Source organism: Schistocerca serialis, chromosome 3 (assembly GCF_023864345.2).
Source record: "Schistocerca serialis cubense isolate TAMUIC-IGC-003099 chromosome 3, iqSchSeri2.2, whole genome shotgun sequence".
NCBI lineage: Eukaryota > Metazoa > Arthropoda > Insecta > Orthoptera > Acrididae > Schistocerca > Schistocerca serialis.
The window spans coordinates 763,742,871-763,769,350 of record NC_064640.1 but is presented as its reverse complement, the minus strand read 5'-3'; the positions used below and the strand labels follow the sequence as shown (position 1 = coordinate 763,769,350).

The 26,480-nt window shown below is 45.4% G+C and overlaps 1 long non-coding RNA gene across 1 annotated transcript in view; it reads right to left on the bottom strand.

The window, feature by feature from the left end:
* LOC126470605 (uncharacterized) overlaps positions 1-23,213 on the bottom strand; it is a 46,607-nt gene extending 23,394 nt beyond the window's left edge. The window contains exon 1 of the long non-coding RNA XR_007586268.1: positions 23,011-23,213. This is a non-coding gene — a long non-coding RNA (uncharacterized LOC126470605). The remainder of the gene's footprint in view (positions 1-23,010) is intronic.
* Between the last annotated feature and the right edge of the window lie 3,267 nt (positions 23,214-26,480).

Here is a 26,480-nt window from a genome sequence, read left to right as displayed (position 1 = left end):
ACTGATGGACTGGGTATAGTGGGTGACCAGGTAAGACACATGGGAGGACCAAGAAAATTTTTTACCACGCATGAGCCCCAGAAATTTCACAGTTTCAGTGAATGGAAGAGCAACATGCCCAATATGTAAAGAAGGTGGAAGAAGTCCACTGCGCCACCAGAAATTCATACAAACAGTTTTGTCAGTGGAAAAGTGAATGCCATTGTTGACGCTCCATGTGTAAAGATGATATAGACATCGCTGCCTCACAAGGAGGCATGTTCATGGAGAACTACAATAGATCACCAAGTTGTCGAAGAAAAGGGAGCGGCAGCTGCCCAGTGAGAGATACTTCCATAATAGGGTTAATGGCTATAGCAAAGAGAACACTAAGGTGAAGCCTTGAGACACACTGTTCTCCTGGGTGAAGGTGTCCAACAAGGTCGAATCTTCAAGTACCTTGAAACTTTGGTCTTTTAAAAATTCCTGAAGGAAATGGGGCAGGTGGCCTGAGAAGCCCCACATGTATAGAGTGGGGAGGATACCAGTACTTCAGCAAGTGCCCTAGGCTTTCTCTAAATCAAAAAACATAGCCATAGTCTGGTATTTCCACAGAAAACCATTCATTACATGGGTTGACAAAGTGACGAGATGGTCAATTGCAGAATGGCGTGCTCAAAATCCAAAATGTACAATGGATAGTAGATTGCAAGATTCAAGCCACCTTACCAGCAGGCCATGAACTATACATTCCATAACCCTGCAAACACAGTTGGTGAGAGAAATGGGGCGGTAGTTAGAATGAAGGCTTTTCTCCTTACCGGGCTTAGGTATGGGTATGACAGTGGCTTCACGCCAGGTTATGGGAAACATGCCATTAGCCCAAATGCAATCATACGTATGAAGCACGATTTAGCTCCTCATAGTAAAGGCAGCATTGTAGCAGTCACGATTCTGAGAGGAGAAGGCTATCATCTGAGCCTCATGCACTCATTTACAAGGGAGGAAGGTGGGGTGATGGGCGGAGTTCTAAATCTCCACAAAGTAGCGACCTAAAGTGTTAGAGATAGCAACAGGGTCCACAATGACATCACCTGCTATAATTGAGTGGAAATTGGGGACTGGACCTTGGTCCCAGAGAGCCAACAGAGGTTGCCTCACATGACAGAAGAGGGAGTGAAATTGTAAAAAACCCTAGTAAATGAAATTTAGCTAGCTTGTTTGCTATCCCGAAGAACGAGATGACATTGTGCATGCATCTGTTATAATGAATACAGTTTTCCATCGTAGGATGATAGTAAAAATATGGGGAGCACGTCTCCACACGTGAATCACGTCATAGTATACCTCAGTCCACCAAGGGACTGCGACACGATGCGGTAAAGATGAAATGTGAGGTACAGAATGTACTGCAGCAGTAAGGATAATGTTTGTAAAGTACTCCACCTGGTCATCACAACTGGCAAAATGTTGTTTGTCAAAGGTTGTCGAGTATAGCCTTCAGGTGACCTTAGGAAGCTGCCAGTTGGGTTTACATGTATGTGGGGTAGGCGTCAGCAACCGGATAGCGCACAGGAAATGGTTACTTGAGTACATGTCAGAACGGAGCACTCGAGATGACAGGCAAGCTAGCCAGTGCAGAATGAGAGGTCCAAGTGGGAATAGGTGTGCGAGGAGTCTGAAAGGAACGCGGCTACTCCAGTGTTACGACAAATCAGGTTGAGTTGATGGAGGTCAGCCAAGAGGACACCTCTCAGACAGGTTATGGAAGAGCCCCAAAAGAGGACTGAAGTGCATTAAAGTCACTGAACAGCAAAAAAGGGATGGAGACTCGACCAATAAGCTGGAGGAAGCCTGCCCTGGTGACACCAAATGATGGAGGGATATAGGCATCACAAAGAGGAGAGGTGAAGCAAGGAACGATTAGGCAGACTGCAAGAGCTTGCTGCCCCAGGTTCAGTCAAATGGTTTGGCTATGATCATCATCCTGGATGAGCAGCAAGACCTCCTACCCCCCCCCCCCCTCCCCATGAGATGGAATACCAAGCGGACCATAATGAAATGCAGACACGAGGATGCGATTTTGTTTCTCGGAGGCAGAAAACAAGCAGACATTAAGATTCCAAGAGCAGCTGTAATTCCTCCTTTTTGGATTTAATGCCACGAACATTCCATTGGAGAGTCATAACGGGGAAAGTGGAGGAGGGAACAAATAAATGAAGGGTTGTCACACCTCAGCAGTCGCCTTTGAAGACTTACTGCTAAAGGGTGCAGAGGCTGAAGGATCCTGTTCCCTGAGATCTGCAGAGGCACTGGCATTCTCTCTGGGTCAGCCTGTGGATTCCAGGGTAGAAAAATGGTAGGCAGTGCACACCAGCAAAATGGAGGTTGGCCAGTTGAGGGTACCACATGGCGATGCCATTTTAGAGGATCTTCGAGTCATGGTAGATGAAGATAGAGATGTTTGTTGGTTGGTTGATTGGGGTTGAAGGGACCAAAGAGCAAGGTCATCAGTCCCTTGTTTCAAAGGTGGTCCATTCGGACAGATTTACATCTCAGAAGAGTCAGAACGATAAAAGGTAAAAGGCTGTTGTTGTTGTTGTGGTCTTCAGACCTGAGACTGGTTTGATGCAGCTCTCCATGCTACTCTATGCTGTGCAAGCTTCATCTCCCAGTAACTACTGCAACCTACATCCTTCTGAATCTGCTTAGTGTATTCATCTCTTGGTCTCCCTCTACGATTTTTACCCTCCAATACTAAATTGGTGATCCGTTGATGCCTCAGAACATGTCCTACAAACCGATCCCTTCTTCTAGTCAAGTTGTGCCACAAACTCATCTTCTCCCCAATTCTATTCAATACCTCCTCATTAGTTATGTGATCTACCCATCTAATCTTCAGCATTCTTCTGTAGCACCACATTTCGAAAGCTTCTATTCTCTTCTTGTCCAAACTATTTATCGTCCATGTTTCACTTCCATACATGGCTACACTCCATACAAATACTTTCAGAAACGACTTCCTGACACTTAAATCTATACTCGATGTTAACAAATTTCTCTTCTTCAGAAACACTTTCCTTGCCATTGCCAGTCTAGATTTTATATCCTCTCTATTTTGACCATCGCCAGTTATTTTGCTCCCCAGATAGCAAAACTCTTTTACCACTTTAAGTGTCTCATTTCCTAATCTAATTCCCTCAGCATCACCAGACTTAATTAGACTACATTCCATAATCCTCGTTTTGCTTTTGTTGATGTTCATCTTATATTTTCCTTTCAAGACACTATCCATTCTGTTCAACTGCTCTTCCAAGTCCTTTGCTGTCTCTGACAGAATTACAATGTCATCGGCAAACCTCAAAGTTTTTATTTCTTCTCCATGGACTTTAATACCTACTCCGAATTTTTCTTTTGTTTCCTTTACTACTTGCTGAATATACAGATTGAGTAACATCGGGGACAGGCTAAAACCCTGTCTCATTCCCTTCCCAACCACTGCTTCCCTTTCAAGCCCCTCGATTCTTATAACTGCCATCTGGTTTCTGTACAAATTGTAAATAGGCTTTCACTCCCTATATTTTACCTCTGCCACCTTCAGAATTTGAAAGAGAGTATTCCAGTTAACGTTGTCAAAAGCTTTCTCTAAGTCTACAAATGCTAGAAACATAGGTTTGCCTTTTCTTAATCTTTCTTCTAAGATAAGTCGTACAGTTAGTATTGCCTCACGTGTTCCAACATTTACGGAATCCAAACTGATCTTCCCAGAGGTCCGCTTCTACCAGTTTTTCCATTCGTCTGTAAAGAATTCGCGTTAGTATTTTGCAGCTGTGACTTATTAAACTGATAGTTCGGTAATTTTCACATCTGTCCAACACCTGCTTTCTTTGGGATTGGAATTATTATATTCTTCTTGAAATCTGTGGGTATTTCGCCTGTCTCATAAGTATAGACCCTCCATATCCTCCTTCCACTTTTGTGCTTTCCCTTCTTTGCTTATAACTGGGTTTCCTTCTGAGCTCTTTATATTCATACAAGTGGTTCTCTTTTCTCCAAAGCTCTCTTTAATTTTCCTGTAGGCAGTATCTATCTTACCCCTGGTGAGACAAGCCTCTACATCCTTACATTTGTCCTCTAGCCATCCCTGCTTAGCCATTTTGCACTTCCTGTCAATCTCATTTTTCAGACGTTTGTATTCCTTTTTGCCTGCTTCATTTACTGCATTTTTTATATTTTCTCCTTTCATCAATTAAATTCAATATTTCTTCTGTCACCCAAGGATTTCTAGTAGCCCTCGTCTTTTTACCCACTTGATCCTCTGCTGCCTTCACTACTTCATCCCTCAGAGCTACCCATTCTTCTTCTTCTGTATTTCTTTCCCCCATTCTTGTCAATCGTTCCCTAATGCTCTCCCTGAAACTCTGTACAATCTCTGGTTTAGTCAGTTTATCCAGGTCTCACCCCCTTAAATTCCCACCTTTTTGCAGTTTCTTCAGTTTTAATCTACAGGCCATAACCAATAGATTGTGGTCAGAATCCACATCTGCCCCTGGAAATGTCTTACAATTTAAAACCTGGTTCCTAAATCTCTGTCTTACCATTATATAATCTATCTGAAACCTGTCAATATCTTCAGGCTTATTTCATGTATACAACCTTCTTTTATGATTCTTAAACCAAGTGTTAGCTATGATTAAGCTGTGTTCTGTGCAAAATTCTACCAGGCGGCTTCCTCTTTCATTTCTTCCCCCCAATCCATATTCACCTACTATGTTTCCTTCTCTCCCTTTTCCTACTCTCGAATTCCAGTCACCCATGACTATTAAATTTTCATCTCCCTTAACTATCTGAATAATTTCTTTTATTTCATCATACATTTCTTCAATTTCTTCGTCATCTGCAGAGCTAGTTGGCATATAAACTTGTACTACTGTGGTAGGCGTGGGCTTCGTGTCTATCTTGGCCACAATAATGCGTTCACTATGCTGTTTGTAGTAGCTTACCCGCACTCCTATTTTTGTATTCATTATTAAACCTACTCCTGCATTACCCCTATTTGATTTTGTATTTATAACCCTGTATTCGCCTGACCAAAAGTCTTGTTCCTCCTGCCACCGAACTTCACTAATTCCCACTATAACTTTAACCTATCCATTTCCCTTTTTAAATTTTCTGACCTACCTGCCCGATTAAGGGATCTGACATTCCACGCTCCGATCCGTATAACGCCAGTTTTCTTTCTCCTGATAACGACATCCTCCTGAGTAGTCCCCGCCCGGAGATCCCAATGGGGGACTATTTTACCTCCGGAATATTTTACCGAAGAGGACGCCATCATCATTTAACCATACAGTAAAGCTGCATGCCCTCAGGGGGGGGGGGGGGGGGGGGGGGGAAAAAAGGTAGGCAACCCCAAGGCTATGCTAGAGGCAGTAAATATGCCACCTCTGATGCAGTACAGGCAAGACCACCTGCTATTCAAAAGCATTCAACTGCTAGAATGTAAAAGTGTGTATTGTGAAAGGAGACTAACCAAATCTAAAAAGTGATAAAAATAGAGTAAAGGGGAGAGAAAAGAGGATCTTGGCCAGGGAGAGGAGTCAGGAATCTCCAAACACAGCTTACAATGGGAGACACCCCAACCCTCACCACCCTGCCCCTACTCCAGAGGGAGATTACAAACCTTAGAACTGAAAATAAAAACCACTTTCACGAAGAAAACAGAGAACCAGTTCAACCATCTGGGAATCGTCTGCCAATATTAAAGGTAAAGTGCGGGGAAGTCTGTACTTAGTACGCAGAGCCAAAAGAAGGGGACATTGCACCAAAATGTGGGCTACTGACTCAAAGGCTCCACAACCGCAAAGTTGGGGTGGCTCATTACGCAAAAGAAAACCATGGGTCAGCCTGGTATGGCCGATGCAGAGACGACACAGGATGGTCGAGTCCTTTTGGGAGAGGCGGAAGGAAGAACGCCATGGGACAGGTGTCTCACCTTAAGCGCTCGAAGTTCATTAGACAGGTAGGTAGCCTCCCAAGAGTTGGCCCATGATTGTGCAAAGTGGGATTTGATATGAAGCCGTAAATCTGCCACAGGAGGGGTTACAGAGAAGGGGCGGGGGGGGGGGTGTAAGTGACTGCTCCCCCAGCCAAATGATCAGCAAGCTCATTACCTGGGATACCCACATGGCCAGGGACCCAAAGAAACTCAATGGAACAAGCAGCATGGTGAAGATAAGCGAGACGGTCATGGATGGCCGAGACCAAGGGATGGTGGGAAAAACATCAGTCAGTAGCCTGAAGGCCACTCATTGAGTCCGTACATAACAGAACGCAGTTGTGTTGGGACTGTTAAATAAAGATAAGGGCCCGGGAAATTGCCATCAATTTTGCAGTAAACACCCCACATGCAGTTGGCAGGAGATGATTTTCCATGCCAACAGAGAACGTGAAGGCATATCCCATATGATCAGCAGACTTAGAGCCATCGGTGTAAAAAACAGCAGCATCTCAAAACTCCCATAAAATTTGGCAGAAAAAACAATGGAACACCATCGGGGGAACGGAATCTTTCGGACCTTGGCGGAGATCCATCTGAATCCAGGGATGAGGAACTAACCGGAGGGTGGGGGGGAGGGAATGTGGGAGACAGGACAAAGAAGGAAGCTGAAAATCGCAGTGAAGAGACGCAAGGCGGAGCCCAACCGGTGAACTTGCCCGAGGGCGGGAATCGAGTGGGTGACGTCCTTGGTCTGGGAACAGGATAGAATAGGAAGGATGAGTGGGAAAGGAATGGACAGTGATTGCATAAGAAACCAGAAGCTGAGACCGCCGAACAGAATGAGGGGGCGGGGATCCCAGCTTCAACTAAGAGACTATCAACAGGACTAGTAGGGAAGACACCAGTGGCCAAACAGATACCACAATGGTGGACCAGATCCAGGAGGCGCAGTGTGGAAGGAGCAGCTGAACCATAAACTTGACAACCACAGTCCAAGCGAGACAGCACTACAGCCCGATAAAGGCAGAGAAGAGTGGAACAATCAACACCCCAAGAGGTGTTGGCGAGAAAGCGAAGGACATCGAGTTTACAGAAACATCCTATCTTCAGAAGCCTGATATGAAGCAGCCAAGTGAGCTTGTTGTCGAATAGAAGACCCAGGAAATGAAACTGTGGGACCACAGGTAATCGTCGTGCATCGAGGTAGAGCTCCGGATTGGGATGGACCGTAGTACAGTGACAGAAGTGGACCACCCATGATTTTAAAGGAGATAATTGAAACCCATGTGAGAGGGTCCATGCAGAGGCATGCCGTATAGCAGCACCCTGGAGATGCCGCTCTACAGAGGCCATCGAAGAGGGACTAACCCAAATGCAGAAATCATCCATATACAGAGCAGGGGTGACCAAAGGACCGACAGAGGCCACAAGTCCATCTGTAGCAATGAGGAAAAGAAGTACAATCAATACGGAACCCTGTGGGATACCATTCTACTGGGTCCATGGAGAACTAAAAACAGTACCAACCCGAACTCTGAACGACCGAGGGAACAGGAACTGGCTTTTTTTTTTTTTTTTTTTTTTTTTTTTTTGGGTTTAAGGGCGCTCAACTGCTGAGGTCATTAGCGCACAGTCACTGTTGTTAGAGCACATGGAATCTGGTAAAACTCAAGGGGATGGGGGGGACACCAGAAGGACCTGACAAAGATACAGATAAAATAAGTAAAAAGGTTAAATGTCTTTGGACAAGCCAGTTAAAGTTATAAAACGTAGAATACGAGCAGCTGCTCGAGCGTCATCAGCTAAAACATCCGGTAAAGTAGATGGCAGGGACAGGACAACACGAAATTGACTAAAACGGGGACACAACAATAAAACATGGCGCACTGTTAATGCCTGACCACAAGGGCACTGCGGGGCTGGGTCACCGGAGAGCAGGTAGCGGTGGCTAAACCGGCAATGCCCAATCCGCAACCTGGTCAGAAGGACCTCCTCGCGCCGAGATGGTCGGGAGGATGTTGTCCAAGCAGTTGGGAGCGGTTTTACTGCCCGGAGCTTGTTTCCTTGGAGGGATGACCAAGCATCCCACCACAACGACACAAGCCTCTTACATACATCCCCACGAACGTCAGATGACAGGACACAATGGGAGGCTGGCCGAGGCAGGAGGACGGCAGCCTTGGCTGCAGCATCAGCAGCCTCATTCCCAGGCACTCCTACATGTCCGGGAACCCACAGAAAGCTGACAGGAGAACCATTATCAGCAAAAGAATGGAGGGACTGCTGTATCCGTTGAATCAAGGCATGGACCGGGTAGGGAGCTCCAAGGCTCTGAAGAGCACTGAGTGAGTCAGAGCAGAGTACATACGATGAATGGCGGTGGCGGCGGGCATGCTGAACGGCCTGATGGAGAGCAAAAAGCTCGGCCGTAAAGCTGGAACATTGGTCGAGGAGCCGGTATTTAAAGGTGGCGGCCCCGACGACAAAGGCACAGCCGACACCATCGTCAGTTTTGGAGCCATCGGTGTAAATAAAGGTGTGACCGGCAAGTCGAGTACGAAGTTCGACAAACGGTGAGCAATACACTGCAGCCGGAGTACCCTCCTTCGGGAGTGAGCTGAGGTCGAGATAAATATGAACCGGAGCCTGGAGCCAAGGTGGTGTCGGGCTCTCACCCTCTCTGAAGGTGGTAGGGAGGGCAAAATCCAATTGTCGAAGCAGGCGACGGAAGCGGACTCCGGGGGGCAGCAGGGCAGACACATACAACCCGTACTGACGGTCGAGAGAATCGGCGAAGAAGGACTGGTAAGAGAGGTGGTCGGGCATAGACAACAGCCGGCAGGCATACCGACACAGCAGTACGTCGCGCCGGTAGGTCAATGGTAATTCGGCAGCTTCAGCATAAAGACTCTCGACAGGACTAGTGTAGAAGGCTCCGGTCGCAAGACGTATCCCCCGATGGTGGATGGAGTTGAGCCGGCATAAGAGGGATGGCCGAGCGGACGAGTAGACGAAGCTCCCATAATCCAGCTTCGATCGGACTATGGACCGATACAAGCGAAGCAGGACAGTGCGATCCGCTCCCCAAGATGAACCGCTAAGAACTCTAGAGGACATTAAGGGAACTTGCACAATGGGCCGCCAAATAAGAGACATGTGGAGACCAACACAGTTTCCTGTCCAACATGAGCACTAGAAACTTAGTTGTTTCCACGAATGGGAGAACAACGGGACCGAGATGTAAGGATGGCGGAAGAAACGCTTTATATCGCCAAAAGTTGATACAAACCGTCTTCTCTTCAGAGAACCGGAATCCATTTGCCACGCTCCATGAGTAGAGGCTGTCTAGACAACGCTGAAGGCAGCGCTCCAGGAGGCGTGTTCTCTGGGCACTGCAGTAGATCGCGAAGTCATCGACAGAGAGAGAGCCTGAGACATTAGGTGGAATGCAATCCATAATTGGATTGATCGCGATGGCAAAAAGGGCTACGCTCAAGACTGAGCCCTGAGGCACTCTGTTCTCCTGGAGGAAGACGTCAGACAATACGGAACCCACACGTACCCTAAAACTTTCGATCCGTTAAAAAGGAATCAATAAAAAGGGGCAGGCGACCGCGTAGGCCCCACCTGTGCATAGTGCGGAGGATACCTCCTCTCCAACAGGTATCATAAGCCTTCTCCAAGTCGAAGAACACGGCTACCGTTTGGCGCCTTCGCAAAAAGTTGTTCATGATGAATGTCGACAAGGTCACAAGGTGGTCAACAGCAGAGCGGCGGCGACGAAAGCCGCATTGGACATTAGTAAGTAGCCGTCGAGATTCAAGAATCCAGACTAACCGAGCATTAACCATGCGCTCCATCACCTTACAGACACAGCTTGTAAGAGAAATGGGGCGGTAACTAGAAGGGAGGTGTCTATCCTTCCCGGGTTTGGGTATAGGAACAACGACGGCGTCACGCCAACGCATGGGGACCTGACCTTCGGTCCACACGCGATTGTAGGTACGAAGAAGGAAGCTTTTGCCCGCCAGAGAAAGGTGTGCCAGCATCTGAACGTGAATGGCATCTGGCCCCGGAGCAGAGGACCGGGACAGTGCAAGCGCACGTTTGAGTTCCCGCATAGTAAAGGGGGTATTATAAGTTTCCAGATTCAGCGAGTGGAAGGAAGGTCGCCGAGCCTCTTCTGCCTCTTTCTTGGGAAGGAAGGCAGGGTGGTAATGGGCAGAGCTTGAAACCTCCGCGAAAAAGCGGCCAAAGCCGTTGGAGACAGCCACAGGATCAACAAGGACCTCATTACCTGAGGTCAGGCCAGGTACCGAGGAGTGGGCCTTAATGCCAGACAGCTGGCGCAGGCCACCCCAAACGACGGAAGAGGGAGTAAAACTGTTAAAGGAGCTGGTGAAAGAGGCCCAAGAAGCTTTTTTGCTGTCTTTGATGACTCTACGGCATTGCGCTTGGAGTCGTTTGTATTCAATACAATTCGCCAACTTAGGATGGTGTCGAAAGGTGCGTAAAGCACGTCGTCGAGCACGGATAGCGTCCCTACAAGCCTCGTTCCACCAGGGGACGGAAACGCGACGTGAAGAAGAGGTAGTACGAGGAATGGAACGTTCGGCAGCATTGATGATAACAGCCGTGAGGTATTCGACCTGACTGTCGCAACTGGGAAAATCGTGGTCCGGAAAGGTCGCCAGGGAGGAGTAAAGTCCCTAGTCAGCTTTCAGTATGTTCCAGCTCGAAGGACGTGGGGATGGGGTGTGGTGCAGGAGACGAACGACACAGGGGAAGTGGTCGCTCAAATAGGTGTCAGAAAGGACATACCACTCGAACCGACGGGCAAGAGTGGTAGAACAGATCGAGAGGTCCAAGTGGGAGTAGGTATGAGTAGAGTCCGAGAGGAAAGTTGGGCGCCGGTATTGAGGCAGACAAGATTGAGATGGTTGAGGACATCCGCCAAGAGTGAGCCTCTCTGACAGGATGCAGGAGAGCCCCAAAGGGGATGATGGGCATTGAAGTCGCCAAACAATAAAAACGGCGGGGGAAGCTGAACGATCAGGTGCATCATGTCAGCCCAACTAACAGCAGATGACGGTGGAGTGTAGATGGTACAAACTGAAAAAGTAAAAGCAGAAAGAGTAATACGGACAGCTATTGCTTGGAGTGGGGTGGTCAATGGGATGGGATGGTAATAGACATCGTCCCGAACGAGCAACATGACCCCACCATGAGCTGGGATACCGTCCACAGGGGTGAAGACATACCGCTCCGAGGTATAGTGGGTAAAGGCAAGACGGTCAGTCGGGCGCAACTTGCTTTGGAGACCAAGGACAAGCGGACAGTGCAGGCGGAGGAGCAGTTGTAATTCCTCCCGATTAGATCGAATACCTCTTATGTTCCAATGTAACAAGGCCATCGCTAGTCAAAAAGTTGGGGGAACGAGACGGGGGAAGAGCTGGTCACCTCGACGGCCACAGAGGGCCAGGTTGCGAGGGAATAACGCTACAACCGACGGGAGGCGGATCCGGTTCCATCGAGTTGTCGCCAGCTGCAGCCACTGTCCCTGGTTATGTAGGAGGGGCAGCATCATTTGCCGACGAGAGGCCAGCTGAGCGCCTGGCAGCAGAGTGTCCCGGCGAAACTGAGGACGGCCGGGAGCAGCGACTCACGGATGGAGCGTCAGACGAAACGCGCCGGGGTGGAGAGGGGGATAAAGACTTCTTCTTGGAGGCCTTCTTGGAAGGCCGAGGAGGCACAGGGATGGTGGGCTGGACCCGAAGAAGGTCCTCACGCGCGGGGTCCGTTTTGGAACGCCGGACCTCGGAAGCTGGGGTCCGGAACGTTTCACCGATGGACGCCTGAGAAGAGGATCGCTTCTCAGGTGGCGGGGGGAGAGGAGGAGGAGGAGGAGGAGGAAGGGTGGCCCCTGGGGCAGAGGGGGCGGGGGCCACGGGGGAGGAGGATTTGGAAGGGAGGGATTTGGGAGGCGGAGGCAGAGCCCCCTGATGGGCGGAGGAGGCGGAGGGGGGACAGGATAGGGGTGAGGATACCGCGTAAGGAGTGGACACAACTGAGGCAAACGAAGTTGTCAACGTCACGGGATGGAGGCGGTCATACTTCTTCCTGGCCTCAGAATAAGAGAGCCGATCCAAAGTTTTGAGTTCTTGTATCTTCTTCTCCTTCTGATATGCGGGGCAGTCTGAGGATCTAGGCGAGTGGATGACAGGACAATTAATGCACCGAGGTGGTGGGGTGCATGTATGTTCCTCATGAAGAGGACGTCCACAATCGCCACAAAGGGGCTCAGCCTCACACCGTGACGACATGTGCCCAAAGCGCAAACACCTAAAACAGCGCATAGGAGGCGGGACGTAAGGTCGCACGTCGCACCGGTAGCACATCACCTTTACCTTCTCCGGGAGAACGTCCCCCTTGCCCGGTGTCGATGCGACGGTCTTTGGGGCCGCGCTGGACTCGCCGGACGAAATGCACACCTCGGCGCTCCAGGTTGGCCCTGACCTCCTCATCAGATTGTAGCAGGAGGTCACGATGAAAAATAACCCCCTGCGTCCTATTTAGTGCCAGATGCGGGACAATGGACACTGGGATGTCCCCTAGGTAGTCGCATGCATGGAGCGCCGCCGACTGTATGGCGGAGGTGGTCTTGATAAGAACGGACCCTGAACGCATCTTGCTGAGAGCCTCGATTTCCCCGAAGATGTCCTTAATGTGCTGAACACAGAACATGGGCTTGGAGGTGGCGAACGTCCCCCCATCGGTTCGAGAACAGACCAAATAGTGGGGTAAGTACTTCGCCCCAAGCCGGCGGGCCTGTCCCTCCTCCCAGGGAGTGGCCAAGGGGGAAAGGGCAGGAGAACCAGAACTAGAAACGGTACCTTTTCTGTTGAAAGACTCGGCCGCAGAGCGACCTGATACGTGTTGACGTTTCATCTGCGAAACGTCCGCCCCGATACCACCCACTCCGACCAGGGGCTCTCCCCACGGGCGCCACCCAGCCTCAGCAAGGGTCACCTGGCAGGATGACCGTTGCCGGGAGTCCTGATGCCCCAAGGAGACGGGCATCTACTCCTTGGCCGACGTGGGGAGGGTGCAGCTCAGGTATCGGCAGTACGATCCCTGTGTTGTCAGGGGGCTACAACCTAGAGGGTACATGACGACCCCACCACAATGGGCTGGCTACCGTGCTGGATTTCTGGTGCCATGGAAAGTCCATCATGATCGCTGGTGCAGATGGGGACGCACTATGGGCGTAACTTGTACAACCCATCAGGCGTTTAGGCCCAATTTGAGGAATAGTGGGTATGGTTACAACGCCGGTACAATGCTGAGTGCCAAGGTCTTAGCGCACTTAGGACCAGTGGTACACCACGTAAGGTGTCCTTCCCCAAAAGGCTCGTACTTCTGTAGAATTTTGAAAAATGGAGGTCAAACCCCAAGGGGGGTCATCACATGGAAGGCCGAAACGGTTGGAACTCCTTTTAGTCGCCTCTTACGACAGGCAGGAATACCTCTGGCCTATTCTTACCCCGGACCCGCAGGGGGGAGGGAGGGAGAAGAAAGACAAAGATCAATGGCAGAAAAGGAACCATCACTGGGCCAGGGGGGAGATAAAGATTGCGAACTGTGATCCCATAGTCCAGGTGGACCCTAACAGCAACCGCTTCCAGAACCACACAAGCTGCAGAGTAAAATGAAATAAGGGATTTCAACTCCGGAAGTTGATGGTAATATCTATTACAGTTCCAATGGATACCCACAGAACGATGATTCAAATTTGGGGGGGGGGGGGGGGGGGACAGACAGGCTAAAGCCAGTCATGCCACTGGGTCACCATCCATCACCGACAAGGAGGGGGCGACATCTAGCAACAGCAGGTCAGAGTCAGGTTGCATAGGTGGGGACGGGACCCCTGGCGACACCAGAGGCTCCTTGTCCTGAGACTTATGTTTTTTCTTCTTTTCTGTTTGAGATCGAGGAGGGCTGTGCTGCAGAAAGGAGCCAGCTGCAGCAAGATCTGGAACAAGAAGAGAGCGGGCGACCTGGGGGCCCACAGACCGTGGTTCTTGTGTTTGTTGCATGGCAGCAGACCTTTTGCCTGGAAGGTGCCTCAACCAGCAGACGCCGAAGAAGTGGGACACTTCTCCAGCTGGGGAGGGGGAGCGGCACACGGAGGGGAGGGGGGAGAGGAGAGGGGTTCGGGACTAGGGGGAGGAAGGGGTGAAGATTTAACTAAAGCATAGCTAGACATCACTGACACAGGATGAAGACGTGCATACTTCTTACGAGCCTCAGTGTAGGTTAGATGATCAAGGGACTTATACTCCTGTGTCTTCTTTTCCTTCTTATAAGCTGGGCAATCCGATGAAAGTGGAGAATGACTGCCATGACGATTAAAACACACAGGAGGGGGAACACAGGAACTCCCCTCATGGAGTGGACATCCACAGTCCCCACAGAGAGGGGTCTGCGAACAGTGGGGAGATGTGTCCAAAACGCAAGCACTTAAAACATCTCATAGGTGGTGGGATATACGACTTCACGTCACATCAATAAACCATTATCTTGACATTCTCAGGGAGGGTATTACCTTCAAGGGCCAAGATAAAGGCACCAGTATCAATGTGATAGTCCTACAGGCCATTCTGAACATGCCAACAAAGTGAACACCCTGCTGTCCTAGCTTGTCCCCAAGTTCATCAGTTTGAAGGATAAAGTCCCTGTGAAAAATTACATCTTGAACTATATTCAAAGACTTGTGGGGGGTAATGGTCACAGGCACAAAGTGCCACAGACTGGGCAGCCGAAGCAGTTTTGATCAATAAAGGACCCGACCACATCTTGTTCAGAGAGTCCACTTCACCAAACTCGTCTTCAATGTGTTCCACAAAAAAATAAAGGTTTGGTATTGGTGAAAGTATCCCCATCAGTCCTGGTGCAAACCAGATAGCGGGGTAAAGCTTTTGCCCCTAAGCTGACAAGCCTGACCCTCCTCCCACGGGGTAGCCATGGAAGGGAAGGCCGAAGGGGCAGGAGAAGCAGCACTAAAAGAATCATTTCGATTCAAAGAGATGGCCATAGAAGAACGGCCAGAGTTCTGGACCCGCATGCATTTCATTTGCATAGCATTTGCCCTGATACCACTCACTCTGATCAGGGTCTCTCTCCACGGGCACCACCCAACCACAGCAAAGGTCGCCTGGCACGGCGGCCATTGCCGGGAGTTCTGATGCTCCAAGATGACAAGCAACCACTTCTAGGATTACATAAGGTGGTCACGGCTCAAGTATCAAGTGTGATCCCCGTGTTTCCAGGGGGCTCAACCAAAAGGGTACATAGCGACTCCACCACACAGGCTGGCTATGTACCCTAGCATCAGACAACGACGTGAAGGAAAAGATGGAAGGACTAGGAGGGCACATGCTGGAGACACTAGGTAAGGTGCTCTTCCCCAAATGGCTCACATTACAGAATAGAAATTTAGTAAACGAGGTCAAACCCCAGAGGGGGACCAAAGAATGCCAAGAGGATGAGGTAATTAGTCAACAAAACCAACTCACAAAGCCAACATAACCAGGAGGATAGCAGGGCCAACATAAACAAGGACACCGAAAGAGGGAAAGGAGAGGGTGGAGAAGGAGCAAGGAGGGGAAGGGAAAGGAAAGGAAAGAAAATGCAGCCCAGGAAAGGAAGGAAGGCTGCAATAGCACGGGGCCCCATAGTCACCACACATGTACTCATGAAAGGACCGTGAGCCCCTTGGGGGGGGGGATGTGTGTTGACTGGAGGGACATCATAGGAAGTTTCACGAGTGTGTTCCATTTGTCCTTTCCGGCCTGCTGTTGCAGAAAAGATTAGGTGGCTTGTTGCGCATCTGGAGGAGGAGGAGGAGGAGGAGGAGGACACTGGAATGATATGGTGATACTGGGCTACTTTACAACTGCAGTGCTGAATTTCAAGTTGCAAGCCTGTGGGGCCATGTCCTTCATGGAGCTAGGAGCAAGGAGTAGCAAGAACGGTACCTGATGGTAAAATGCAGGGCTTTCAATTAGCCAACAACTTGCAAGCCACAGGGTAAGGTACTTTTTCCTTCTCCCAGACCTCCTAGATGGCCTGCTCATTGAGATACATGGGACATTCTCGGGGTGAGGCTGGAAGGTCACCACTGCAACTCACATAGCGGGGAGAAGGTGGCAGGCAATAGCCCTCTTGAGTATCCTTCCCAAGAGTAACACATTTGTCCACGTTTTCAATAGGACATGCGAGTGTGGTTCTAACACTGACGGCAATGCATTGGGTTTGGAATGTACGGGGTTGGACCATGATGATTTCATAGCCTGCTTTGGTCTATAATGGAAGTACTACTTGATCAAACGTGAGAAAAAGACTGTTTAGGCAGGAAGGGTGCACCAACCTTTTTCATTACCCAATGGACTGCAGTGACACTGTAATGGTTCTTTATTTACGTGACCATTACGGCACTCCAACCCCAGTTCTCGATACCAATAATATCTTACTACTTTTCTGCGAAGTAACAGACATATTTTTGGGACAATATTCACATTTGGTTTTATTAATGTATAGGTACTACGATGTATCGATATATTACAGTGATATGGTTCTTGTGTGTATTCATTTCTGTGAGACTGTCATAATCTTTGACTTACTTGTAACCGTTTTGGTGCGAATGCGCACAGAGCAGTTTTTGTTTCACTTTGCAGAAGTTAAGTTGTTATTTTGCTTTGTAAAAGAACAGTCAAGTCTTGTGTTTGGTTAAAGTGGAAATTCAATATATGAAGATTGATACAAAACTGTTTTCTAGATGATGTGGCAATTAAGAACTATATGTGAATTTACAAGAAGTTTAATAAAAATGTGGATCGTGAACACCAAGTCAAAAATTATTTCTACCATACCATAGCTCTGATCTGGGATTGTTTGATCATTAAGAATTTCCTGAAAAACACATTTGTTAGGTCTTCAAATATTGCTAAAATACAGATCTGGATCTTCTAGCAGTCAAAGTGGAATCATTCTAGAATCAACAAGATGAGCCATAACAACCTCGACGAAATCTACGTGGGAATCCACTCAAGATAAGTGCCAAAATTAATGACTTTTTTTTTTACAGTGACTTTTTCTGACAATACCATCCACAGTCAATAACTTTGTTGTTGCCCGATAAAGCGAACATATGCTGCATGAGCAACATTATTAAATCTTATTTCTAACCTACTTTGCAACTGGTGGTACTGTTAGAACACTCTGATCAGAGAGGTTAGTTTTGATTTCTCCCTCAGTCGGACCATCAAGCAGCCAAGTGTAAATAGCACCTCACAAAGAATTCAGCATTCAAAGAGCCTCAACGTGAACAGGATAGCCACGGAGGAGCAGAACTGTGAGCAGTTGTTGGGCTTGAAAATCACAACGGGACTCCAGAAGCAGAGATTATGTAAACGAGAGCAGCACATCACAGGGCTGGCAATTGCATGAACAGCTTTCTGAATAATAAACGGATTAACCATAGCAAAGGACTGACCTCCTCCATTATGTGATACCACAAGGAACTTAAGTGCAGCTGGGAGATTCTTTGAATCTTTAGCCCGATTCCATTTATGTTTAGAAAACACTGAGAGACTGAGGCTGAGATGATGACTGGCTCATTGTGACAAAAATCCCCACGACTGCTAGTGTCTCCGATGGCCCGCTCCTTCCAATTGGCGGCCCCTCACAGATGAGATAACCGGTCTTAGGTGATTGTTCACACCTCAGGTCACACATCTCGACCTCCTGACAGAGGGCCAAATAGCAATTTGGAAAGGCAACAGCTCAAGCAATCACCCCTCCCTAGGCCTGGCTTGTACCAGGGAGTACGTATGACTTGTACCTGTTACCCCAGGTCTGGGAATTACACATTACCCAATCACCTGTTACACGTAAAACAACATGGGCCAGCCTTCAGGAGCGCACAAGGAGGAAGAAGAAATTGAGAGGAACCTCAAACAACGATGCAGGGGAATGGTAGAAGATGAAGAACGAAGGAAGAGAATCTACATGACGGGGTTGTTCTCATGTCATGCTATTAAAACCTCAGAACACATTCCCAAAAATGTTCCAGACGTGTCCCTCCAAGGAAGAGGAAGAAGAATACCAGAATGATAAACATGCAGCAGGGAAGGGGTGCTGCAAATGTTGGGGCCCTGTGGTAGCCGAGCGCGAACTTACCAAAAAGTGGTGAGCCCCCCCCCCCCCCCACACCATAGGTACTAGGAAAGGAGTTATTCCCCAAACGGCTCACACTATGGAGAAGTGGCAGTCAAACCCCAAAGGGAATCAAAAATGAAGGTGAAAAAGAAAAGGCATAGGGAACAAAACCAGGTGGATAGCCAGGTCGACATAAGTAAGAACACTAAGAGAGGGGAAGCAGGGGGCAGAGGAGAAGGAGTGAGGACAGGGTAGGGAGGGGCATGGGGAAGGGAAATGCAGCCCAGGAAGGAATAGCCTGGGCCGCCATGTGCGCCACACACGAACTCTTGAAAGATCCGGAGCCCCCTGGCAAGGGGAGGGGCCTTGTAAAGGCAATCATAGTACTCAAGAAAGAGTAAGTATATTCCATTTCCCACATGATGAAAATGCAAGGAGAAAATGGGTAAGTGCAGTTCATCACAATAATTTTACACCTACATACGATTCTGTGGAAAGCAGCAGCTTCAGTAAACAAATACATTAAATATTTTTAATTAGTTCAGGCATTAACTGTAATTTATAAACATAACCTATATATGGGAACTGTTTTGTCACACTAATGCAAGCTACTCTATTATTTTTAACAGTTTTGTGAGTGGCACTTTCATGCACACGATACAGAAAGAAGTACATCAGCATATGAGGCTAAGACCCGAAAATTTATTACAGCACCTCTTGACCATCCACAGCTAAGGAAAGGTTTGTTGGGTGTTTACGGACTGTGTTACGGTATATAATTAGTGAATGAATCTGTTGACCTTATAACGTATAAGGTAAGATAATGGCAGTTAATATATTTATTACAGGTGCAGTACCATCACTATTACTTGGAGGTCCTGGATATTTATCTACACCTTCAACATCAAGAGAATCTCCCGAGGACTGAAGACAGCATATAGAAAATGCTTACGTCATTTGTGTTCTAAAGGAAAGTTTGACTAGTCATGAAGAACATATGAAGTCTGTATCCTTCTCAGCCCTGAATGAATCAATTATAAAATTAATACTTTTGATTTGTGTGAGTCGATCTGTGTTAAGAAGACTGTTGTACATTTCCTTTTAATTAGTGAAGTGTCATTTCAGAAAGTTTTTTTGTCATATTAGGGCAAACTTAAGTCTCACTGTTCATGTAAATGATCTGCAGACTGATCAAATAGAGAATTTCAAGTTCCCAGTAACTGTAAATAATACGACACACTTAACTACCATGCTTAATATGGCGAACTTACAATTTAGCAATAGAGAATACAATAATACTACTGAGAGTATTCATTTTATATTTATTGTTTTGAACAATTTATTTCAAAAGTTACCAGATAGACAAGAAATAATTACATTTTTGAAAGAACAGCTTTCAATGCTAAAATGTAAAAAGAATAGGGCAAGATATTCATGGGATATTTTGGTGGTATGGTCATTAGTTCACTCAATTTCTCCTCACTGTTGTGTGTCTTTAATAATGATGCCTTGTCCAGCTACTCTGACTAGAATATGTATTGGATTTTCTATTAATCCTGTTCTTAGGCAAGTTTCTGCATATTTTCTAGAATACACAGCTAACAAAGTGTCATTTTTGACTGAACAAGATTGAACAGTCCTCATCTTGATGGAAGGCATTTAAAATCACTAATGCATTTCAAAAGGTGTTATATTGTGGGTCAGGCCCAAAGTAGCAGTAGCAGTAGTAGTAGTAGTAGTAGTAGAAGTGGATGTGCATTTACAGCCTATGTATTTATGGTGTGTCATTTGGATACACAGTACAATGATGTAGCTCATGATCTACCTGTCAAAGCCACGCAGGCCCCTGCTCTTTCCACCTTTTTTAAAAAGGTTGTATTGAAACTGCAGAGCATATGGTATGATGTTCTTGGTAACGATAATGACATCAATAATAAGGCTGTATCATACTTCAGTGATCCACCTGAACTTAAAATTAAGTACTCAAACCCTTCTCCAGGTGCTGGATGTAGCCTTTTGTATTTTCTGTTTGATAGTGTGCACCTATTGGAATATATACATAACAACTGGCTAAATCAGAAAGAAGAGATTATAGCTTCCAGATTGTAACAATGAGGCTTATGGCAATTTTGCATTTTTAAGCAGTTGGAAATCTCTTCAGTCACTTGAAAAGGAAAATTTATTGAAATTTGCCAACAAACTGTCTCTTAAATCACAGTATCCATCAACCACAGAAAGGGAGAATGTAAAACTTGCTCTTCATATTTTTCACCACAATGACAGTGCAAATTTCATTGAGATAATTTGCAAGTGGTGACATGCAGTTAACATTCAAACTTTGTTAAAAGGTCAGAGGTAATTAAATATGTTCCAAGAGCCAATAACCAGGAATTCTAAACACACACTAGAGTTGCTACATCAGTTTGCAAATTGGTTAATGATGGAACATTCAGGTCAACCGAAGCATCCAATTCCACTCATCTGCTTTGACACATGACGTAATGGAGTGGTGTGTGATGTCATTATGATGCGGAGTATTTGAGTTGGTTGTGTCTGTAGAGGTTGTGTTGTATTTGATGGTGGCCTCTGGTGGTAGTGGTGGTGGATGTGCTGAGTTTAACTTGTGGCATTGGGTTCATTTGAGTTTTGGTTGTCATTGTGCTAACATGGTTTAAGTTTAGGTACTTGGTGCGGTAACGAGGGTTGTGTACGTGTTTTCAGCGAATGATTATGGATCTTTTTTGTTTATGTGTTTGGCATTTTTATTAGGCCTGATTAGCTTGGTGTTTGTTGTGCAGAAAGAAGTCAAGTATTTAGTATTTGATGGTGCCCTCTGGTGGTAGTGGTGGTGGATGTGCTGAGTTTAACTTGTGGCATTGGGTTCATTTGAGTTTTGGTTGTCATTGTGCTAACATGGTTTAAGTTTAGGTACTTGGTGCGGTAACGAGGGTTGTGTACGTGTTTTCAGCGAATGATTATGGTTCTTTTTTGTTTATGTGTTTGGCATTTTTATTAGGCCTGATTAGCTTGGTGTTTGTTGTACAGAAAGAAGTCAAGTTTTTATTGCTGTTTCATTTGGTATGGATATTACAGTGAAGTTCATGGGGGTATCATTATGTTCTGAGATGTGCGATGATACAATGTCTGTCATTCAGTTTGCAGATGTTCGGTCTTATGCTGAACATGTTAGGTATTACGTTTGGAGAGAGAGAGAGAGAGAGAGAGAGAGAGAGAGAGAGAGAGAGAGAGAGAGAGAATAGTTCCTAACAGGCAAGGTTCAAGCTGATGATCTAGAAAGCAGGTTTGGGAAGTATCGTTCATTGAATGGTGGTAATTACCATGTCTCAATCAGAAGATTTTTGAGACAGAAAGTAAATTAAGGGTACAAAGCTGCGTGTCATTAATATTAAAGTCACAAAAAAATAAGTGAGGAAGTTTTCAAGAATGATATTTGGTCTAATGAGCGAGATAAATGACCTTTCACAAGTGACATTTAATTAAGAATTGAATTTAGTTGTAGATGATGCTAACAAACAGAGGTTAGATGAGGACATGCGGCCTGTACTTCAGTACATAGATGGCTACTGCTCATATTGTCATTAAGAAAAATAAATTTAATTATTGTAAACTATATCTAATAGCACACGATGAGGATGTGAAAGATAACCAAAATCATTAAACAGCTGTTATCAGTAGAGGTGGACTGTATTATCCTCATCAGGATGTTTTAACGTGTAGAATATACACATGTTGCTGCACAGAAATTACTTACACACAAGAGAGAGAGAGAGAGAGAGAGAGAGAGAGAGAGAGAGAGTTGTTTCTTCACGAAAGATGCCAAAGAAATGTATTGTTTTGTGCACACAAGAGAGAGAGAGAGAGAGAGAGAGAGAGAGAGAGAGAGAGAGAGAGTTGTTTCTTCACGAAAGATGCCAAAGAAATGTATTGTTTTGTGCATGTTGTAGCAACTTGCCTGGCGATATATTTGTTGGGTTTGATTGTACTGCAAATTGCACAGTACATGAAATCATCGACTGTATACTTGGTCCTGAGGTCAATATTCTTTATAATAAGGGGCTTATTTTATAAATAATAAGGGTTACTGATGCTGTAAATATCAAGTGTTACAACACTCTAAAGAGTATGAGAAAAATTACTGAAAATTTGGTTCTGTGAAGATTTTTGTATTTTTCGGCACAAATAAAAAAATAAATAATTGTGTAAATATAAATACTAACTCATTGCTTATCGAATTTCCAAACATTTCATTGATTTCCCGAAACACGTATTTGTACAGATAATTCAAAATTTCACTTAACTTCAAATTAAGTTTCAATGTGATCTTACGAAAAAGAGACAGTGTATCGTAAAAATAAGAGAAAAATATTATTTGAAGTATCGGATTATTTTTTTATTTTAGATAAGAATTTGATGAGCGTCAAGATCAATATAGGCTAGCAGCTAAAAGCGTCTCGCGCAGCAGTACGACCACTGGCGATGACGTCATGCACGGTTGTGGACCTTTTCCTTTTAGTCAAGACATATTATTGTATAGAAAGTGCAATCTGAAAAAATTCTGTTAAACCAATAACTTCATCAATAAGATAGTAACCCAAATGTACGAGTATTTTCTTTTTTGCTAACAAAATTGATTTACACGACAGAAAGTAGTTGTATTAAAAGGTGTATTGACTGTATCTTAGTATAAAGGGCTTGTAAAACAGTTCAAGACAAAAATAAAAACACATAGCCTAACCACCCAGCACAAAGGTAACGACATCCAGCAAATAACATGTCAAAACAACCCTTACCTCATATATACTGGTATTAATATTCGTAGACTCTTCCATCTCCTGGTTTGAACTGGAATCTGAATCATTAATGTCGGCATTAAAACTGTCGGAATCACCACACAATTCAATTAAAATTGAAGAAAGACCACAATCCTCTCAGTTATTGCCTCCATTTTGAAGGTATGGTTTCTCGTCTCTCACCAGAGTTTGTGGGTTCTCCTTCGACCATAGATACTAGTAGACTGGCCTAGCTGTGCAGAAGCTATAGGGCTGGTGTGGCTCCAACATAAACCACGTGACTGTTGGCAAAACGTGGCGGGATTTCAAATCAGCGGTCTGCCATCCTATGTTTGTATCGTATTTTACCCACATTTCTCAGTTCACTGCCAAACGCTTCCAACAAAAATTACTTTTTTATTTGCGAAAAATTACGTCAGAACTACATTTAACCTAGATTCCATTTGTAAAATCTTACAAATTCATCGAACGCCCCTGTGGTGGGCAGAGGGACGAAATTACTATATAAACTATCAATTAAAGTAAAATGTCGTTAAAATTCTATTAAACAGTAAGAGTGGGCTCGTGTCAAAACTTTAAATATTGGATTCGCCGCGTTTTGAGCTATAGTCACTTATTAGAAAATGGGATATGGGAATTATGTCAACTATAGGTGCCAAAATTGTCGACTTCACGAGCAGGTCCATTTTAGGGTATCAATTTTAGGTGCACTTCAAAGGTTCAGTTCCTACTATTTTTACAAAAGTTTAAACTAACAGTTTAAAAAAATGATATTTTAGATGAAAGGTGAGACTTTGAAGTTTCAGAAAATAATTTTGGAGCCTACATTTATTTAATAGTATTAGAAGGTAGAAAAAATTCTCTTCATGTGTCGACTATAGGTGCTCTTACCTTACTATAATCTCACTTGTATATACAAAAAGGCGCGTATGTGCAGAGGGCTTAAAGTTTTCCCGTTTCAGGGCCTGTATCCAATGCTGCCTTCAGTATTCATCCTTAGTGAACCTATGCGTAGGAACGAGAAACGGTTATACTTACTTCTGTAACCGAATTATCACAGATACTTTCCAAAATGTAATATGAGTCTGACTTTACAGGCATCACTTTCAACACTTTAATTTACGTGATACTCTATTTCAAGTGTGAAAAACATATAAAAGTCACTTCAGCAGACTTCAATAAGCGCATCTGCACTATCACAGAAACACACGTGAAAGGTAATGCCATTTCCCCCGACAAAACGCTGAGTACAGCCACAAGCGCAAGACGAAACAACCATGTTTTGCCAACATTCACGTGACTTTAGCCCAGAGTTGTTGGAGCCACGAAAATGACGTCAGTGCCAGTCTGTTATATTTATGGTCGCAGGGGTTCTCATAGAAACGGAACAACATTGTGCTGCTATCTGTCATCAATTAGACAAAGTCGTTGCATCAACTTGTGTACATCGGGGTTATCTTTGCTTTACTGTACTTGGTTTGAAAAATTCAAATTTGAGTGTTACCGTTCTCTTTCCCCATATCCTTCAAATACTGTGATGTGACTGCAAACACTATTTGCAGAGTAAGACTTAAATAATTCACACTGATACTGTTCGAGCTGCATAGCGGACAGCGTCATCTGTTAGCAACTTTTTGAACTATTTCGAAAATTTTTTATAAAATTCACAATAAAAGTACCTTTCATTGCAGTCGTCCATCGATATTATTTTTTGACATATTTAATTTTGAAACAGTGACTCATTCGCTGGACACCCTGTATGTCAACGCGCCTTCTATGCCAGGAGCGACTTCTTCTGCCTCTGTCCCTCTGAGAAAATTGTTTGAGGTATTAAGTTAAACGTGGCTTCGCCTTCTATACTAATGCGTGCCATTATCAATTAATGATGCAAATATGTTGCACGTTCTCCACAATAGCGTCAATAAAAGATTAATTTGTAGGATAGTGGGAAAGTGCTGTCGGTCTACAAAGGAGATTGCAGACAAATCACTCGCAGGTCCAATTTTAGAATACTGCGCAGTTGTGCGAGACCCATAACAAGCAGGACTAACTGCGGATATTGAACATCTATGAAAAAGGCAGTGAGATTGGTCACACCTTAGTTTGACCCATAGATGAGTGCCAAGGAAATGTTAAATCACCTGAATTGGCAGATGGTCGCGAAAGCCTGCTAAACGAAATTGGCTGTTTCCACATTTTTGTTTAGAACAAGTACTTCCTTTATTGACATTACCATACACCTGTCTGCCCGTTTATAACGATATGCCAATTTGGAAAATAAATAATGAACGATGTAATTGGTTTTGTGTTTAATGTTATTGCAAGTCGTTTTGCTGTTTCACTCGATAATTAATCTAAAAAGATTACGAGGCAATCAGAAAACTACTTTGTCAAGTGCAGAGCTCTCTGTCGAGTTAACGCTTCTCTTTGCACTAACATACGGCGATCACACACGTAACTGCATGCTTGACCGTCTTGGTTGCTCAAGCGTGCTTGAGCAAGCATGCACAGATTTCTGGCGCTTACATACGGTTCAAGCATGCTTATATAAACATTAGTTTGTTCACAAGAAAATGCCGAGCTGAGACGACGATGAGCTGGCTTTGGCAACCTTTTTGCTTGTGTTAAAAGAAAGGGGAGAAAACGAGATTTGTGAACCAGAGTGGTTAAAGAAACGAAAACATCATTCCTGTATTAACTATTCGTAGTAGACACGCTATGGAAACTACCTCACAGTACCGTTGATTTTCTTCTTTCTCCATGTACGAGTGATATTGTATTCTATGACCTGACCTACAATACAGTACAACCTTTGTACAGAACGTTATTTAACAGGACCAAATAAAAATTAAATCAAACCAGATCACCGACAAACGCTTGCACAGGCCTCCCTATTATTGGTACACACACTCAAGCATACACACGCTTGAACGCTTGCACAAGCATGCAAATTTGATCAAGCATCAAGGTGGTTGTACAGTAATGATGCTTGCGCAAATTGATCCCAATCACTATCAAGCATGCTTGGGCATGCCACACTAGATGGGGCCAACGAAACACTGTACTTGGCCCCGGTTTCTTCAGTAGACCAGATGGGGGGAAACCAAGCAAAAACCTAAGAAACACCTTGTCTTGGCGTACAGCCACAGCAATGCATGAAGCTGAGTGTTTAAAGTTTGTAATTTTGTGCCGTTGTAATGCTCTGTGCCTTGATTCTTGCCGAGTGTTGTTTATTGGTGTTTACGTTACTGTTATTTTAGGTTCTTGGTACCTGTCATTGTGCTTCGGATGTAAGCGTCCACTGAATTACTGCAGAGTCTGCACTGTATTCTAAGCTTGCAGTGCCATTCTCAGATCCTCGAAACATGGCTGAATATACTTGCGTGGGTTGTTGTGCAACATTCAGTATCAACAGTAACTTGCAAAGAGATATTAATACTAAACGTCTGAGTAATGGTGCTTTGAAATTT